Source organism: Entelurus aequoreus, linkage group LG18 (genome assembly GCF_033978785.1).
Source record: "Entelurus aequoreus isolate RoL-2023_Sb linkage group LG18, RoL_Eaeq_v1.1, whole genome shotgun sequence".
NCBI classification, from domain to species: Eukaryota; Metazoa; Chordata; class Actinopteri; order Syngnathiformes; family Syngnathidae; genus Entelurus; species Entelurus aequoreus.
The window spans coordinates 308,054-326,254 of NC_084748.1; the positions used below are offsets into that span (position 1 = coordinate 308,054).

The 18,201-nt window shown below is 38.1% G+C and overlaps 1 pseudogene; it reads left to right on the plus strand.

Annotated features, from left to right (window-relative positions):
• LOC133633648 (amyloid beta precursor protein binding family B member 2-like) overlaps positions 1–18,201 on the plus strand; it is a 144,033-nt pseudogene that overhangs the window by 85,142 nt on the left and 40,690 nt on the right.

The window sequence follows — 18,201 nt, forward strand, 5'->3', positions numbered from 1 at the left end:
ATACGTGTAGACTGCAATATGATGGCAGTCACACATAAGAGATACGTGTAGACTGCAATATGATGGCAGTCGCACATAAGAGATACGTGTAGACTGCAATATGATGGCAGTCACACATAAGAGATACGTGTAGACTGCAATATGATGGCAGTCACACATAAGAGATACGTGTAGACTGCAATATGATGGCAGTCACACATAAGAGATACGTGTCGACTGCGATATGATGGCAGTCACACATAAGAGATACGTGTAGACTGCGATATGATGGCAGTCACACATAAGAGATACGTGTCGACTGCAATATGATGGCAGTCACACATAAGAGATACGTGTAGACTGCAATATGATGGCAGTCACACATAAGAGATACGTGTAGACTGCAATATGATGGCAGTCACACATAAGAGATACGTGTAGACTGCAATATGATGGCAGTCACACATAAGAGAATGTGTGTAGACTGCAATATGATGGCAGTCACACATAAGAGATTACGTGTAGACTGCAATATGATGGCAGTCACACATAAGAGATGTGTGTAGACTGCAATATGATGGCAGTCACACATAAAGAGATGTGTGTAGACTGCAATATGATGGCAGTCACACATAAGAGATACGTGTAGACTGCAATATGATGGCAGTCACACATAAGAGATACGTGTAGACTGCAATATGATGGCAGTCACACATAAGAGATGTGTGTAGACTGCAATATGATGGCAGTCACACATAAGAGATACGTGTAGACTGCAATATGATGGCAGTCACACATAAAGAGATGTGTGTAGACTGCAATATGATGGCAGTCACACATAAGAGATACGTGTAGACTGCAATATGATGGCAGTCACACATAAGAGATGTGTGTAGAGGTAATTGAGGTGTAATATATGGATTGATAAAGAGACATGTTGACGTTTTCTCTCCCTGTCCTGGTTCTTGTCCTGGTCCAGCCCCGGTCCACATCGCTCCAGGGCATGTCGGAGCAGGACTGTGCGTCCCAGCTCAGTACGACAAAGACAAGGTGAGCTGGCCTCCATCTTTGTGCTTTGGCTCCTGCTCAAATCATCCCGGAGTCTAAATCCTGGCTGTTTGCCAAGAACATTTCACTAATTAACAATCAGCAGGTTCTTAAAGGGGAAACTGCACTTTTTGGGGACTTTTGTCTATCATTCACAATATGGTTTTTTTGCATTCTAAATCGTAAATAAACATTAGCAAAAGTCAGCTAACAATGGAGTCAATTGGAGTGCCTCTATAGTGCCCTCTAAGGCCCTCTAAGACCCTCGTGTACACTGCACACTTCAAATCTGACTTTTCTGCCCTCAAGTGACACCGACCGCATTTTTTTGTTGGTAATACACCAGGGGTCCCCAAACTGTTTGACCCGGGGGCCACATTGGGTTAAAAAAAAAATGGCCAGGGGCCTGGCTATATATATATATATATATATATATATATATATGATTGTGAATGATGGACACACAAAGAATTAAAAGTGCACTCCCCCTTTAAAAGCAAGGTGACTGTTCAATAGGAGCAGTGTGTTGCAGAGTTGCTCCTGATTGTAACAAACACCAGGTGTGCAGCCGGCTAACCTTTTTCTGTCTCTCCCCTCCCCTCCCCTCCCCTCCCCTCCCCCGACTATACGTGCACTCGCTAAACGGCGTGGGTAGACTCAGGTCCGCCGTGATTTTGGCGGGAAGATTGATAGCGAGGTGTGGAAGGCAAGTATGACCATGACCTTGCCTCACCTTGTGACCTTGTGCTTCACCTCTAACTGCAAGACTGCATGCACCGCCCACACTTTCACATCCACCCGTCCGGCGGGCGCCGGCGTTGCGGCGTGCGCCCTAACGCCATCAAGTCAAACGCTCGTTGCTTTGCTGGGCTTCCTGCTGCATCTACAGCATGACTGACTCAGCATGTCCTGTTGCACTACACCCAGCCACACATCCGGGGCACTACACCCAGCCACACATGTCCTGTTGCACTACACCCAGCCACACATCCGGGGCACTACACCCAGCCACACATCCGGGGCACTACACCCAGCCACACATGTCCTGTTGCACTACACCCAGCCACACATGTCCTGTTGCACTACACCCAGCCACACATGTCCTGTTGCACTACACCCAGCCACACATGTCATGTTGCACTACACCCAGCCACACATCCGGGGCACTACACCCAGCCACACATGTCCTGTTGCACTACACCCAGCCACACATCCGGGGCACTACACCCAGCCACACATGTCCTGTTGCACTACACCCAGCCACACATCCGGGGCACTACACCCAGCCACACATCCGGGGCACTACACCCAGCCACACATCCGGGGCACTACACCCAGCCACACATCCGGGGCACTACACCCAGCCACACATCCGGGGCACTACACCCAGCCACACATGTCCTGTTGCACTACACCCAGCCACACATCCGGGGCACGCCAGAAGCATGCCAGCGTGGAGTGTTTCACTGCTTGCTATGTAGCATCGTGCCCTTTTCGCCCCTCCCCCACATGCATACACCCACGTTTTAGGTACAGTATCCACTAGGGTTGTACAGTATACCAGTACTAGTATAGTACCGCCATACTAAGGAATCATATTCGGTACTAGACCACCTTCAAAAAAGTGCAGTTTTTTTTCTTCAAACAGGCATGACGGCACATCATCACGTGGTGACGTTGCTGGTTTTAGGAGCAGAGGAGCATGTTAGGCAGCACACACACACAGAGTACTTAGTACATACATATATATGTGTATATATATATATATATATATATATATATATATATATATATATATATATATATATATATATATATATATATATATATATATATATATATACTAGGGCTGCAACTAACGATTAATTTGATAATCAATTAATCTGTCGATTATTACTTCGATTAATCGATTAATAATCGCATAAAAGAGTATTTTATTGAAAAAAAACAGCATACTGGCACCATACTTATTTTGATTATTGTTTCTCAGCTGTTTGTAAATGTTGCAGTTTATAAATAAAGGTTTTTTATTATTATTATTATTATTTTTTTTTTTTTTAAAAAGCCTCTGCGCATGCGCATAGCATAGATCCAACGAATCGATGACTAAATTAATCGACAACTATTTTTATAATCGATTTTAATCGATTTAATCGATTAGTTGTTGCAGCCCTAATATATATGTATATATGTATGTATGTATATATATATATATATATATATATATATATATATATATATATATATATATATATATATATATATATATATATATATATACACATATATATGTATATATATATATATATATATATACATATATATATGTATATATGTATGTGTATATATATATATATATATATATATATATATATATTTATGTATGTATATATATGTATTTATGTATGTATATATATATGTATGTATGTATATATACATGTATATATATATATACATATGTATGTATATATATGTATGTATATATATATATGTATATATATATATATATATATGTATGTATATATATATATGTATATATATATATATATATATATATATGTATGTATATATATATATGTATGTATATATATATATATATGTATATATATATATATACATACATTTATGTATATATATATGTGTATATATATGTATATATATATATGTATATGTATATATATATGTATATATATATCTATGTATATAAATATATATATATAAATATATGTATATATTTTTATATATATAAATATATGTATATATTTTTATATATATATATATATATATATATATATATATATATATATATATATATATATATATATATATATATATATATATATATATATATAAAAGAGTTTGAGCAGAAATATGTCGTACAGGAATGAACTATACACAATAAAACATTACCAACATGCTGTGTCACATGAATGGTTTTTAAAGTAATATCTTTGTGACATGAAAAAAACACAAGTAATGTAAAACAAAAACATGGTGTTTACTTTTTGATATTAATATAAAACTCAAAGCAGTTTGACTAATGAAGATGACGTCTAATAAACAAGCTTTGTTCTTCTCTTGGTTCAGTACAACAGTTTGGCCAACAAAGATAAAGAGGAGTGACACCTCTCACATCGAATACACAATCTTCACAGCCTGCGTTCATTCGATGAGATGACAAAACATTTGCGCTAGTATTGATGTTATTTGAACACCGATACAGTTAAATAAAGGAGGAGTCAACATCCCAGTCAACAAAGTAAAGACTTTATAAACAAGTTGTGACGAAGTTCACCTGCTGCATGTTTCCTCACCTCATTAACTGTCAGTCACAGCAGCTGATGGACGCTGGATTGAGAAAATAAAAGCAACTTTAGTGTGGGGACAATATTGTCCACACCTGTCTCCATCTAAAGTGTGCTCTTAAACACACGCCGGGAAGCGAGGGAAAATGATGTTAAACCAAGCGCTTGGCTCTGTTTACTCCGAGGGGAAATCTCCCGAGCAAAGTCCGTGTAGTTAGTCCGCCGTGATTGTCAAGCCGAACGACGCTAGTGCGCATGCGCCTGACTTCCTGTTGCCTAAAATGCGTTAATAAATGACGTTTTTATTCAGTAATTTTGCCACGGTTACATTGGAGCCCTGTTAGTGGTCTGTGTGTGAAAGGGGCTTGAAGGTCCTCCGTGTGTCCTTGCTTCTTTCCCTCCATCCTGACTCTTGCCTTCTTGCACCAGGACTTGCAGGCGGCCACGGTGAACCCTGACCCCAGTTTGAAGGAGTTTGAGGGCGCAACGCTTCGCTACGCCTCGCTGAAGTTAAGGTAAAGTTGCATTCGACAAGTCGGTGTTTAATTACTGCGTCCAAGTCAGCAGGAAGTGTGCTGTGGCAGTCAGGAAGTGGCTGTCTGTTAGCGTAATGAAGGCTCTGGTTGAGTGCAGCTGATGGCTGCACCAGTAATACTAATCTCATCGCTTTGTGTGGCTGCTCAGGAGCCGTCCAGCTGCGGAAGAAGACGACTCCGGCAGCACCAACGGTGACCCACAGTCCAAGGTAACGCAGGTCTGACCACAAATCCAGTCTTTGAAGTGAGCTGGTTGCTAGTTGGGAGTCAGGATTGGATGCACCTGCAAGTTTAGCGTCTGCAATGCGATGGCAACTGCACTTTAAAATCCATCAAAGGTAATTTAGATACTTTTTTAAATATTTTTTTTATTGCATAAACAGTAAAATGATAGAAAATATTGATATATATATTTTTAATTATTATTTTTTAATAATTAAATAAATAGTTATTTATTTATTTGTTCTTTTATTTATTTATTTTAATTGGGATTCACTTGTCGGGGTCATTATTCTAAATCAGGGGTGTCAAACTCACTTTCATTGAGGGCCACGTCGCAGTTTTTAAATTGGATTTTTATACACTTACCGGTAATTTTTTTCACAGAATTTTTATACCCCGAATTTTTTGAAACCGGAAATTTTATGCACTTAATTTTTTAAAACTGGATTTCTATATGCTGAATTTATTTTACACACATAATTTATTTTAATTGGATTTTTATACATATATTTTTTTTTCTCTGAATTTTTATACACTGATTTTTTAACTAGAATTTTATAAACTGATTTCTTTTTTTAATTACATGTACAGTAAAATTATAGAAAATATTGGTGTATTTTTTTATTATTATTTTTTCTTTTATTTATGGATTTTTATTTGGATTCACTTTTCGGGGTCATTATTCTAAACCAGGGGTGTCAAACTCATTTTCATTAAGGGCCACATCACAGTTTTTGAACTGGATTTTTATACACTTAATTTTTTTTCACTGAATTTTAAGACACTGAATTTTTTAATACTGGATTTCTATACGCTGAATTTATTTTACACACATAATTTATTTTAATTGGATTTTAATACATATATTTTTTTTTCTCTGAATTTGTATACACTGATTTTTTTAACTGGAATTTTATAAACTGATTTCTTTTTTTAATTACATGTACAGTAAAATTATAGAAAATATTGGTGTATATTTTTTTTTATTATTTTTTCTTTTATTTATGGATTTTATTTGGATTTACTTTTCGGGGTCATTATTCTAAACCAGGGGTGTCAAACTCATTTTCATTAAGGGCCACATCACAGTTTTTAAACTGGATTTTTATACACTTAATTTTTTTTCACTGAATTTTAAGACACTGAATTTTTGCACCCGGAATTTTTTCGAAACTGGAAATTTTATGCACTGAATTTTTTAAAACTGGATTTCTATACGCTGAATTTATTTTACACACAGAATTTATTTTAACTGGATTTTTATATATTTTTTCCACTGAATTTTTTAACTGGAATTTTAAACACTGATTTTTTTAAAATTACATATACAGTAAAATTATAGAAAATATTGGTATATTTTTTTCAAATTATTATTTTATAATTGTATTTTTTTTTTCTTGTATTTATTTATTTTTATTGGGATTCACTTGTCGGGGTCATTATTCTAAATCAGGGGTGTCAAACTCACTTTCATTGAGGGCCACGTCGCTGTTTTTAAATTGGATTTTTATCCACTTAATTTTTTTACAGAATTTTTATACCCCGAATTTGTTGAAACCGGAAATTTTATGCACTGAATTTTTTAAAACTAGATTTCTATACGCTGAATTTATTTTACACACAGAATTTATTTTAATTGGATTTTTATACTTTTTTTTTTTTTTCTCTGAATTTGTATACACTGATTTTTTTAACTGGAATTTTATAAACTGATTTCTTTTTTTAATTACATGTACAGTAAAATTATAGAAAATATTGGTATATATTTTTTTATTATTATTTTTTCTTTTATTTATGGATTTTTATTTGGATTCACTTTTCGGGGTCATTATTCTAAACCACGGGTGTCAAACTCATTTTCATTAAGGGCCACATCGCAGTTTTTAAACTGAATTTTTATACACTTAATTTTTTTTCACTGAATTTTAAGACACTGAATTTTTTAATACTGGATTTCTATACGCTGAATTTATTTTACACAAAGAATTTATTTTAACTGGATTTTTATACACAGATTTTTTATTTCACTGAATTTTTTAACTGGAATTTTATACACTGAATTGTTTTTAAATTACATACACAGTAAAATTATAGAAAATATTGATATATATATTTTTATTATTATTTTATAATTGTATGTATTTTTTCTTGTATTTATTTATTTTTATTGGGATTCACTTGTCGGGGTCATTATTCTTAATCAGGTTATTTCAAACTCATTTTCATTGAGGGCCACGTCGCAGTTTGTAAACTGGATTTTTATACACTTTGTTTTTTCCACTGAATTTTTATACCCGGAATTTTTTGAAACTGGAAATTTTATGCAAAGGATTTATTTTAACTGGATTTTTATACACAGATTTTTTTTCCACTGAATTTTTTAACTGGAATTTTATACACATTTTTTTTTTTAAATTACATATACAGTAAAATTATAGAAAATATTGGTATATTTTTTTAAAATTATTATTTTATAATTGTATTTATTTTTTCTTGTATTTATTTATTTTTATTTGGATTCACTTGTCGGGGTCATTATTCTAGATCAGGGTTGTCAAACTCATTTTCATTGAGGGCCACGTCGCAGTTAATTTTTTTCACTGAATTTTTATACCCGGAATTTTTTTAAACTGGAAATTTTATGCACCAAATTTTTTAAAACTGGATTTGTATACACTGAATTTATTTTACACACAGAATTTATTTTAACTGGATTTTTATACACAGATTTTTTTTTTAACTGATTTTTTATACACTGAATTTTTTAACTGGAATTTAATACACTGATTTTTTTCGTTTTAAATTACATGTACAGTAAAATTATAGAAAATATCGACGGACATTTTTTTATTTTTTTAAATATTTTTTTTAATTGGGATCCACTTGTCGGGGTCATTATTCTAAATCAGGGGTGTCAAACTCATTTTCATTGAGGGCCACGTCGCAGTTTTGAACTGGATTTTTATACACTTAATTTTTTTTCAGTGAATTTTTATACCCGGAATTTTTTTTAAACTGGAAATTTTATGCACTGAATTTTTTAAAACTGGTTTTCTGTACGCTGAATTTATTTTACACACAGAATTTAATTTAACTGGACTTTTATACACAGATTTTTTTTTTTCACTGAATTTTTTAACTGGAATTTTATACACTGAATTTTTTTTTTTTTTTTACATATACAGTAAAATTATACAAAATATTGATATATTTTTTAATTATTATTTTTTCTTTTATTTATTTATTTTTATTTGGATTCACTTGTCGGGGTCATTATTCTAAATCGGGTGTCAAACTTATTTTCATTGAGGGCCACGTCGCAGGAGTTTCTGCTTTCAGGGGGCCGCTTTTTTTTTTTTTTAATGAATTGACATTATGCATGCGGCTAATAACCTGTGATCAATCATGATTAATAAAAATGCATATTTCCTCTTGATTATTAGATTTTTTTTAATGTCTAACTTGCTTTAAAATCATAAATAAAGGTGACAAGCAGATATTGAACTATTTGTTTTTAGCTCACAAAAATAATTTTGCTATAGAGTATATTATAATATAATTGGCATGATCAGATAATATTAAAGTTTAAAAAAATGCATTTTTTTTCTGTCTAAATTGAAAGAAGGAATGCATTTAGTAAAACAATTATTGAAACCCATTTTTTCCAGGTATGTAGCATCATTTTTATTGTAGTTTTATTTGTAATTTTTATATCCATTTATGCATTTTATTCTTATTATTTGTGTATCTTTTTTCTATATTGTTAAAACCATGTACATTTTTTGGGGGGTGAGGGGAAAATGGGAACCTCCTAATGGAGTTTTTGCAATGAAAACACAACAAAAGATAAAATCTTAGCCAATATTTCAGAATCATTCACAGTAATATTTGTGTAAATTAAATTATTCTGACTTACATCTTATCTTATAACTGACACTTGTGATTTTTCAAATTAAAAAACTTTAAAAAATAAAATAAAATACAATATTAAACCAGTCTTTTTAACGACTCTTTAAAAGGAACGTCTCCTCAAGGTGCGAATCTTTTCAAAAAAACACAAATCTCATCTCTACAATTAAAGCCTTATCTAATTAATACTACACGTCTGGCTTTTTAAAAAAAAATAAAGAAGTAAATAAAAAAAAAGGTTCAATCAGCTTTGCTTAGTCATTCTGTCTGCAGTTGAGAGATGAGACAACAGCGCCCCTCAGTGGTAAGAAGGAGCAGTGGCGCTCCTTGCAGAATACATTTTTTTAAATACTTGGTTCTCTTTTAATAGTAACGTTATAAAATATGTAGATATCAAATTGTAAATGTATGTAGTGAAGTAACTACCACACATAACAATGTTGTTGCTCCTGCTCAATGATTCTCAAGTAAAAAAAAAACGATTTTCTACAAGTAATAAAAAAGATTCTCAAGTAAAAAAAAAAAGTGCAAGTATGAAAACAACTTTCTGCAACTAAAAAAAAATATTTACAAGTAAAAAACGATTTCCCCAATTGAAAAAACGATTTGCAAGTTAGAAAAAAAAAATCTGCAAGTAAAAAACTACAAAAACTAATTTCTGCAAGAAAAAAAAGGATTCTCAAGTAAAAAATGTTATGGATGGGGTGAAATAAGGGTAAAAAAAAAATGGCGCACATTTTTGGGCATTGTATAACTATGAATACTTCTATTCATTTAAATGGGAATTTCTTAGTAATTTGGGGACAATTGGGAATTTTTGAAAATATGCATAATACATTTTTCAAAAGGGTTGAAAAATGTTGACGTAGTAACAGTTTGAATTGAAATGGGTATTTTGAAAATCCTGGAATTTTGGGAAAAACAACAATTTGTAAATGCTAGTTTTGTTGTCCCAACTAAGAAGAATGTTTTGAAGGTGGAATAGTCAAAACACGCGGACTGTGAAAACTTTCCAGGAAGAGGTGAAAAATGGTGCTTTGAAAAACCGGGAATTCCTGGAATAATTTTGAGCTTATAAACTGGTAGTTTGATTGTCCAGGTGAGAGGAGTGTGTGGATGTTGGAACGATTCAAATCGGGCATCAAATGTGGAGATTGTGGAAGTTGGAGAAATGGCCCATTCATTTTCAATGGGAAAAATGACCCGGAAAACCGGGAATTCTGGGTAATTTAGGATATTTTTTCACAATTGTTTTAGAAAGCTTGCGATTCCCCGGTCGAGCCGAGCGTTTTGATACTTGAACGGCTCCGGTCGGATGAAAACTGTGGGCTGTGGAGCGCCGCAAAGTTTTGCGACGGAATAATAATAATAAATTGAGAGATGTTAGCGTGGATGCTAACCTGACGTCTCGTGTGTCTTCCAGTGTTTCGCAGTGCGCTCCCTGGGGTGGGTGGAGATGGCGGAGGACGACCTGGCGCCCGGGAAGAGCAGCGTGGCCGTCAACAACTGCATCCGCCAGCTGTCCTACTGCAAGAACGACATCCGCGACACGGTCGGCATCTGGGGGGAGGTGAGAGAACATCTGGGGGGAGGTGAGAGAACATCTAGGGGGAGGTGAGAGAACATCTGGGGGAAAGTGAGAGAACATTTAGGGGGAGGTGAGAGAACATCTAGGGGGAGGTGAGAGAACATCTGGGGGGAGGTGAGAGAACATCTGGGGGAAGGTGAGAGAACATCTAGGGGGAGGTGAGAGAACATCTGGGGGAAAGTGAGAGAACATTTAGGGGGAGGTGAGAGAACATCTAGGGGGAGGTGAGAGAACATCTAGGGGGAGGTGAGAGAACATCTAGGGGGAGGTGAGAGAACATCTAGGGGGAGGTGAGAGAACATCTGGGGGAAAGTGAGTGAATATCTAGAGGGAGGTGAGAGAACATCTGGCGGGAGGTGAGAGAACATCTGGGGGGAGGTGAGAGAATATCTAGGGGGAGGTGAGAGAACATCTGGGGGAGGTGAGAGAAAATCTAGGGGGAGGTGAGAGAACATCAGGGGGGGAGGTGAGAGAACATCTGGGGGGAGGTGAGAGAACTTCTGGGGGGAGGTGAGAGAACATCTAGGGGGAGGTGAGAGAATATCTACGGGGGGAGGTGAGAGAACATCTAGGGGGAGGTGAGAGAACATCTAGGGGGAGGTGAGAGAACATCTAGGGGGAGGTGAGAGAACATCTAGGGGGAGGTGAGAGAACATCTGGGGGGAGGTGAGAGAACATCTGGGGGGAGGTGAGAGAACATCTGGGGGGAGGTGAGAGAACATCTGGGGGACAGTGAGAGAACATTTAGGGGGAGGTGAGAGATCATCTAGGTGGAGGTGAGAGAACATCTAGGGGGAGGTGAGAGAACATCTGGGGGGAGGTGAGAGAACATCTAGGGGGAGGTGAGAGAACATCTGGGGGGAGGTGAGAGAACTTCTGGGGGGGAGGTGAGAGAACATCTGGGGGGAGGTGAGAGAACTTCTGGGGGGAGGTGAGAGAACTTCTGGGGGGGAGGTGAGAGAACATCTGGGGGGGAGGTGAGAGAACTTCTGGGGGGAGGTGAGAGAACATCTGGGGGCAAGTGAGAGAACATCTAGGGGGAGGTGAGAGAACATCTGGGGGGAGGTGAGAGAACTTCTGGGGGGGAGGTGAGAGAACATCTGGGGGAAAGTGAGAGAACATCTAGGGGGAGGTGAGAGAACATCTGGGGGGAGGTGAGAGAACATCTGGGGGGAGTTGAGAGAACATCTGGGGGGAGGTGAGAGAACATCTAGGGGGGAGGTGAGAGAACATCTGGGGGGAAGGTGAGAGAACATCTAGGGGGAGGTGAGAGAACATCTAGGGGGAGGTGAGAGAACATCTGGGGGGAGGTGAGAGAACATCTAGGGGGAGGTGAGAGAACATCTAGGGGGAGGTGAGAGAACATCTAGGGGGAGGTGAGAGAACATCTGGGGGGAGGTGAGAGAACATCTAGGGGGAGGTGAGAGAGCATCTAGGGGGAGGTGAGAGAACATCTGGGGCAGGTGAGAGAAAATCTAGGGGGAGGTGAGAGGACATCTGGGGAGAGGTGAGAGAACATCTGGGGGGGAGGTGAGAGAACATCTGGGGGAAGGTGAGAGAACATCTAGGGGGAGGTGAGAGAACATCTGGGGGGAGGTGAGAGAACATCTGGGGGGAGGTGAGAGAACCTCTAGGGGGAGATGAGAGAACATCTAGGGGGAGGTGAGAGAACATCTAGGGGGAGGTGAGAGAACATCTAGGGGGAGGTGAGAGAACATCTAGGGGGAGGTGAGAGAATATCTACGGGGAGGTGAGAGAACATCTGGGGGGAGGTGAGAGAACATCTAGGGGGAGGTGAGAGAATATCTACGGGGAGGTGAGAGAACATCTGGGGGGAGGTGAGAGAACATCTGGGGGAGGTGAGAGAAAATCTAGGGGGAGGTGAGAGGACATCTGGGGGGAGGTGAGAGAACATCTGGGGGGGAGGTGAGAGAACATCTGGGGGAAGGTGAGAGAACATCTAGGGGGAGGTGAGAGAACATCTAGGGGGGAGGTGAGAGAACATCTAGGGGGGAGGTGAGAGAACATCTAGGGGGAGGTGAGAGAACATCTAGGGGGAGGTGAGAGAACATCTAGGGGGAGGTGAGAGAACATCTGGGGGGAGGTGAGAGAACATCTAGGGGGAGGTGAGAGAATATCTACGGGGAGGTGAGAGAACATCTGGGGGGAGGTGAGAGAACATCTGGGGGCCAGTGAGAGAACATTTAGGGGGAGGTGAGAGATCATCTAGGTGGAGGTGAGAGAACATCTAGGGGGAGGTGAGAGAACATCTGGGGGGAGTTGAGAGAACATCTAGGGGGAGGTGAGATAACATCTGGGGGAGGTGAGAGAACTTCTGGGGGGAGGTGAGAGAACATCTGGGGGAAAGTGAGAGAACATTTAGGGGGAGGTGAGAGAACATCTAGGGGGAGGTGAGAGAACATCTAGGAGGAGGTGAGAGAACATCTGGCGGGAGGTGAGAGAACATCTGTGGGGAGGTGAGAGAAAATCTGGGGGAAAGTGAGAGAACATTTAGGGGGAGGTGAGAGAACATCTGGGGGGAGGTGAGAGAACATCTAGGGGGAGGTGAGAGAACATCTGGAGGAAAGTGAGAGAACATTTAGGGGGAGGTGAGAGAACATCTGGGGGGAGGTGAGAGAACATCTGGGGGAAAGTGAGAGAACATCTGGGGGGAGGTGAGAGAACATCTGGGGGGGACGTGAGAGAGCATCTGGGGGGAGGTGAGAGAACATTTGTGATGAACATTTAGGGGGAGGTGAGAGAACTCCAGTCGTGGATTTGTGGAGGCGGGAACAACCTTTCCATGAGTCTTAAACGGGAACTGCACTTTTTTCGGTGAACTTCACAATCTTTGCGTGAGACAACCTCTGTTGGCAAGGCGCCGGCTTACTAAAAGTAGTTCCTCTGAGTTATCTCTTCCAGTAACAAGGTGGCTAGTACCTGTCAGTACGCAGGTCACAGCATGCAAATTGAGTATTGTTGGCGTTATTTTTGGCAGAATGCAGTAGATGACTCCGTTAGCGACATTGTTAGCCACCTCTTGCTAGCCTTTTTTTGCGATTTAGAATAAACAACAAAGAGAACAACATATGTTCTTGTCTCAAAGATGGATTGTGAATGATAGAAACAATGGTAAAAAGAATGCACTTCCCCTTTAAGGACCGTTTTTTTTTCTTCCAGGAGTTTGATGATTTGTTTGGAGAGTTGAAAGCCCGAGTCCTCCCACACCACTAATGAACGTTTCAACAAAAAAACATGTTCCTCTTTTGTTCCGAGTGAGAACCTTACTGATAATCTAATAAACTCAACTGTCCCAGAATTGAATAGACTGCAAAGACAAGATATTTCATGTTCACACTGACAAACTTTGGTATTTTTTGCAAATAATCCTGAACTTAGAATGTAATGGCAGCAACACATTGCAAAAAAAGGCGTTTTGACCAGTGTGTTACATGGCCTTTCCTTTTAACAACACTCAGTAAAGGTTTGGGAAGTGAGGAGACACATTTTTGAAGTGGAATTCTTTCCCATTCTTGCTTGATGTACAGCTTAAGTTGTTCAACAGTCTCCCTTCTCATATTTTAGCCTTCACACATTTGCAATGTCTGGACTACAGGCAGGCCAGTGTAGTACCCGCATGGCATCGTCTTGCCGAAATAAGCAGGGGCGTCCATGATAACAACATATGTTGCTCCAAAAGCTGTATGTACCTTTCAGCATTAATGGTGCCTTCACAGATGTGTAAGTTACCCATGTCTTGGCCACTAATACACCCCCATACCATCACACATGCTGCCTTTTACACTTTCACCCTAGAACAATCCGGATGGTTCTTTTCCTCTTTAGTCCACAGTTTCCAAAAAACAAATTTGAAATGTGGACTCGTCAGACCACAGAACACTTTTCCACTTTGCATCAGTCCATCTTAGATGAGCTTGTTTCTGGGTGTTGTTGATAAATGGCTTTGGCTTTGCATAGTAGAGTTTTAACTTGCACTTACAGATGTAGCGACCAACTGTAGTTACTGATAGAGATGTCCGATAATATCGGCCTGCTGATATTATTGGCCGATAAATGCTTTAAAATGTAATATCGGAAATTATCTGTATTGTTTTTTTTAATTATCGGTATTGTTTTTTTGTTTTTTTTGTTTTTTTTTATTAAATCCACATAAAAAACACAAGATACACTTACAATTAGTGCACCAACCCAAAAAACCTCCCTCCCCCATTTCTTTCTGTTATTAATATTCTGCTTCCTACATTATATATCAATATATATCAATACAGTCTGCAAGGGATACAGTCCGTAAGCACACATGATTGTGCGTGCTGCTGCTCCACTAATAGTACTAACCTTTAACAGTTAATTTGACTCATTTTCATTCATTACTAGTTTCTATGTAACTGTTTTTATATTGTTTTACTTTCTTTTTTATTCAAGAAAATGTTTTTAATTTAGTTATCTTATTTTATTATTTTTTTTAAAAAGTACCTTATCTTCACCATACCTGGTTGTCCAAATTAGGCATAATAATGTGTTAATTCCACGACTGCATATATCGGTTGATATCGGTATCGGTTGATATCGGTATCGGTATTTAAAGAGTTGGACAATATCGGAATATCGGATATCGGCAAAAAGCCATTATCGGACATCCCTAGTTATTAATATTCTGCTTCCTACATTATATATCAATATATATCAATACAGTCTGCAAGGTCAGCGTGCTGCTGCTCCACTAATAGTACTAACCTTTAACAGTTAATTTTACTCATTTTCATTCATTACTAGTTTCAATGCAAATGTTTTTATATTGTTTTACTTTCTTTGTTATTCAAGAAAATGTTTTTAATTTATTTATCTCATTTTATTTTATTGATTTTTAAAAAAAGGACCTAATCTGCACCATACCTGGTTGTCCAAATTAGGCATAATAATGTGTTAATTCCACGACTGTATATATATCGGTATCGGTTGATATCGGTATCGTTTGATATCGGTATCGGTAATTAAAGATTTGGACAAAATCGGAATATCGGATATCGGCAAAAAGCCATTATCGGACATCCCTAGTTACTGACAGTGGTTTTCTGAAGTGTTCCTGAGCCCATGTGGTGATATCCTTTACACGCTGATGTGGCTTTTTGATGCGGTACCGCCCGAGGGATCCAAGGTGTGTAATATCATGGCTTACGTGCAGTGATTTCTCCAGATTCTCTGAACCTTTTGATGATATTACGGAGCGTAGATGGTGAAATCCCTAAATTCCTTGCAATAGCTTGGTTGAGAAATGTTGTTCTTAAACAATTTGCTCAGGCATTTGTTGACAAAGTGGTGACCCTCGCCCCGTCCTTGTTTGTGAACGACTGAGCATTTCATGGAATCTACTTTTATACCCAATCATGGCACCCACCTGTTCCCAATTAGCCTGTTCACCTGTGGGATGTTCCAAATAAGTCTTTGACGAGCATTCCTCAACTTTCTCACTCTTTTTTGCCACCTGTGCCAGCTTTTTTTGCATCAAATTCCAAATGAGCTAATATTTGCAAAAAATACCAAAGTTTCTCAGTTGGAACGTTAAATATCTTGTCTTTGCAGTCTATTCAATTGAATATAAGTTGAAAAGGATTTGTTGTATTCTCTTTTTATTTACCATTTACACAACGTGACAACTTCACCGCTTTTAGGGTTTCTTCTGTTAGTGTGGATCAGATATTAGATTGGTATAAACCGGAGGTCGGCAACCCGCGGCTCTAGAGCCGCATGCGGCTCTTTAGCGCCGCCCTTTTTTTTTTTTGTTTAGTCTTTATTTGAAGGGACAATGTACAGAAACATTAAGCTCAAAGACAGATATGTTCTGTACCAGATTATAGCTAAATAGCTCATTTCCATCTGCAGTCCCTGGCTACCTAAATTAAAGGGATACAAAAATCATGCAATAAAATTATGACAATAAAATCATACACAAGTATTAAGAAAAAAGTCATAAAATGCCCTTTCATGGACACATACTTAATATACAATACAAGCACACCTCATTTACATCATCACACAGACAATACATGCTTTTGTTCACATCTGTCATCATTTGTAAAAACAACCTTGATTTTAACACACACACACCTCACAATTTACAATAAAAATGCTCTCATGGATAAATATAATACACATTAGGTTGATGTGTCAAACATAGTGTCCACCTTAGTGACCGTGTGAGCCCTAGTGGCTATCTGGAGATTTTTCAAAAATGTATGAAGAATGGAAAAAGATGAGGGGAAAAAAATCTATTTTTTTTGTTTTAGTATGGTTTCTGTAGGAGGACAAACATGACACAAACCTCCCTAATTGTTATAAATCACACTGTTTATATTAAATATGCTTCACTGATTCGAGTATTTGGCGAGCGCCGTTTTGTCCTACTAATTTTGGCGGTCCTTGAACTCACCGTATAGTTTGTTTCCATGTATAACTTTCTCCGACTTTCTAGGACGTGTTTTATGCCACTTTTTTTCTGTCTCATTTTGTCCACCACACTTTTAACAATGTACATGAATGCACAAAGGTGAGTTTTGTTGATGTTATTGACTTGTGTGGAGTGCTAATCAGACATATTTGGTCACTGCATGACTGCAAGCTAATCGATGCTAACATGCTATTTAGGCTAGCTATATGTACATATTGCATCATTATGCCTCATTTGTAGCTACATTTGAGCTCATTTAGTTTCCTTTAAGTCCTCTTAATTAAATGTATATCCCATGACACATGTAATATGGCTTTTAATTTTTTGCGGCTCCAGACAGATTTGTTTTTGTATTTTTGGTCCAATATGGCTCTTTCAACATTTTGTGTTGCCGACCCCTGGTATAAAGCAAGGAGACTTGTGGGGGATGTAGAGAACAGAGCTGCTCTGTATGCGTAGTAAAAAGTGTCCATGTGTTCAGGGCAAGGACATGTACCTGCTGCTGGAGAACAACATGCTAAACCTGGTGGACCCCATGGACCGCAGCGTTCTCCACTCTCAGCCCATCGCCAGCATCCGAGTGTGGGGTGTGGGACGAGACAACGGCAGGTGGGTTCCTCGCCGCTTTTTGCCGGTTTTGGCACGCCGAGGCCTTTTAAACGCTTCACCGGTCAAATGACACGACTCCCGCACCCGCCAGAAGGTCAGGATGGAGGCAGATTACATCTAATGATTGATGACACGGATGACTTGTTTTCTACAGGATGACCTTTTTGGGTGATGCACCGGCTTGTGTGTCTGTAGAGATATTTCATGTGACTTTAGGTGTGCTGCAGGGTGGCCAGCAGAGGGTGCTGTGTCCCACCCAGAGATGCTGTATACCAGTGGTCCCCAACCACCGGTATACCGATTGGTACCGGGCCGCACAAGAAATAAAAAATAAATAAAATAAAATAAAATAAAAATATATATATATGTATATATATATATATTTTTTTTTTTTAAATTTTTTTAATGAAATCAACATAAAAAACACAATATATACATTATATATCAATATAGATCAATACAGTCTGCAGGGATACTGTCCGTAAGCACACATGATTATATTTATTTATGTAAAAAAAAATATATATATTTTTTTTTAAA